The sequence below is a fragment of the Zea mays genome, chromosome 2 (genome assembly GCF_902167145.1).
Source record: "Zea mays cultivar B73 chromosome 2, Zm-B73-REFERENCE-NAM-5.0, whole genome shotgun sequence".
In the NCBI taxonomy this organism is placed as follows: Eukaryota; Viridiplantae; Streptophyta; class Magnoliopsida; order Poales; family Poaceae; genus Zea; species Zea mays.
Window position 1 is genome coordinate 150,221,206 of NC_050097.1, and position 2,425 is coordinate 150,223,630.

General features: G+C 39.5%; 1 non-coding gene across 1 annotated transcript; it reads right to left on the minus strand.

The window, feature by feature from the left end:
* Window positions 1-325: 325 nt before the first annotated feature.
* On the minus strand, window positions 326-2,004 carry LOC103647103 (uncharacterized). The gene is made up of 3 exons (XR_002267289.2): window positions 1,891-2,004; window positions 1,630-1,723; window positions 326-856 (listed from the first exon to the last, which is right to left on the minus strand). It is a non-coding gene; the product is annotated as an uncharacterized protein (transcript).
* Window positions 2,005-2,425: the final 421 nt, after the last annotated feature.

Genomic DNA, 2,425 nt, shown 5'->3' on the forward strand with positions numbered 1-2,425 from the left:
CCTAATTAGGGATCAAGTTTTGTTGTTAAGTGATAAATTTCAGGTTTCACCTATTCACCCCTCTATGCGACTTTCAATTCTTAGATGGCTCACTTTTTCTAGGGGGTCTAAAAATAAAAAAAGTAAAATTATCTTGCTAATTGGTAATTAATTACTTAAAAAGGATCACTAGGTCCATGCCCGTGTGTTGCTACGGGAGTAAAAAAATTGTGTGAAACATAAATACGGAACGACAAACATCACTATGACATGCAAAATCAGTGTGGAAAACATTATCAATATCACTTTAAATTATTTCTAAAGAGTCATGTTGGCCTAAAACACAAGCAACACAAATTGCCTCAAACAACACACAGCAGGTACACCAACTTGTGCTGCTGTTAGTTTTGTGTCTATGACCACACAACAACACAATGCTAATTTGATAAAAAAAGGCACACAGACACATAACTGGAACTGATCTCCAATTCTTAGATAAATTTCACAACAAAGCATCAGCACAGGTTACACTCATAGCAATGTTCATACATCATAAGTTCACAGCCAAATAGCGATGTGCCACTGAGTCCAACACATTGGCTTCCTCAGCGACGACACTGGCCACAACAATGACGACAAATCCCACCTTGTCCATAGCGATGGCGGCTAGCTTTGCAGTAGTGGCGGCCTTCTTATCCATCTCCTTGGCGGTAGTGTGCGCTTCCTACGGCAGTGACTGTAGTGGCCCTCGTGGCGTCCAGAGCTTCAACCATGCCTAACGTCGGGGAACCATGCCTCATCCCACTGTTATAATAATCTCCTTCCTCCCCCACTCTTCATTGTAGCCATAAGCAGGTGGAGGGGCTATTGCTAATACCTGTTCACATTCAAAAGAAAAGCATAGCTCTTTCTGGTTTTAAGGTTAACCATAAGGCAGCACCACAATTCATTCCTAACGATGATCTATACAGTAGCAGGGATCAAAACTTATACTTACACATATTTTGGGAATAACTCAGAGAATCACAAACATAATTTCGCAAGCTCTTTCTGGTTTTAAGGTTAACCAAAAAATTCCATGTCAGTAATGTTGGACAACAGGTTCAGCTAGAGAGCACTAAAACAAAAGTGATCAAAGAAAAGCATAGCTATGGAAGATGACACCAGATTTTGAACATTTAGACTTCACAAAAATATTGAACTTAAGCAGCAGGAGACATGACTCAAAGTGGACTATGCCTACTCCTAGCCTTGTTTAGGTGGAAGCATGCACTAAAATAAAAGTGATCAAAGCAAAGCATAGCTATAGAAGATGACACCAGATTTCGAACATTCAGACTTCACAAAAATATTGAACTTAAGCAGGAGGAGACATGACTCAGAGTGAACTATGCCTACTCCCAACCTTGTTTAGGCGGAAGCATGCAGATTAGTTCAAAAAAGGCAGGAGGAAGCAAATTCTAAATTACCATCTTATGTCCAAGTGAATAGAAACAAAGAGGGTGTCTCTATCCAAGTGAACAGAAATAAATTAACAATTCTCATAGATTAGTCTAAGTGAACAGAAATAAAGAGGGATGCTTCTATCCTAGTGAACAGAAATAATAGTAACAATCATCACATTAGTTCAGAAAAAGACAGGTCTCATACCTCACTCAAGCAGGATGTCAATGATTAGAGAGTTGCCGGAGAATGAAAAGGTGCCCACCCCCCTCGCCCTTCGCGTTCAGCAAGCTTGAGAGCCCTAAAACAAAAGTTATCAAAGCCAACATGACATTATTATCGCGAAACATAGCTCATCAGGTGACACTAATCAGATCACTGATATGGTACACATAAGTTACTAAAATTCAAAAAACAATAGTAGTGTCGATAACAATAAAGGTATTTAATGACGCTAAATATCATTACCAGATTCCCGACCTAAGTTGCTTTGAGTCTGGTAGTAATCTATAGCCTCATTACAGATCATGTCTATTGGTTATATCTTCTTGTTCCGTAAAAAGAATCTGTAGCCATGTCAAAAGGAACCTAAGCACCAAAAGTAATCAGACCATATGGTATACTGCATGTTCTGAATTGAGATGGCCATGGACTTACGAAAGTGCAAACAAATGCTAGTTGAACTTTGACAGCTGCACCTTTGATTCTAAGTGTGCACACAGCCCCTAGATCTGCGCCACTTCTCGCTAACCTCCTCAGAAATCGCCGACCTGTACTCATTAAAACTAAATTGTGCACATATCAGTTACCAGCAACATGTTATGTAACCTATACCTTATGTTACATATATAAAAATTCTGATCAGGTGGGGACTCTTTGTCCCCCCGTTGCCTGTTCAAAAAAATTACCAACAACCACCTAAACATCCAGACTTAATAGCAACCACAACTTCATGCCTTCAACAGACATGCACTATACGGATCATGCATATATGCATTAACAG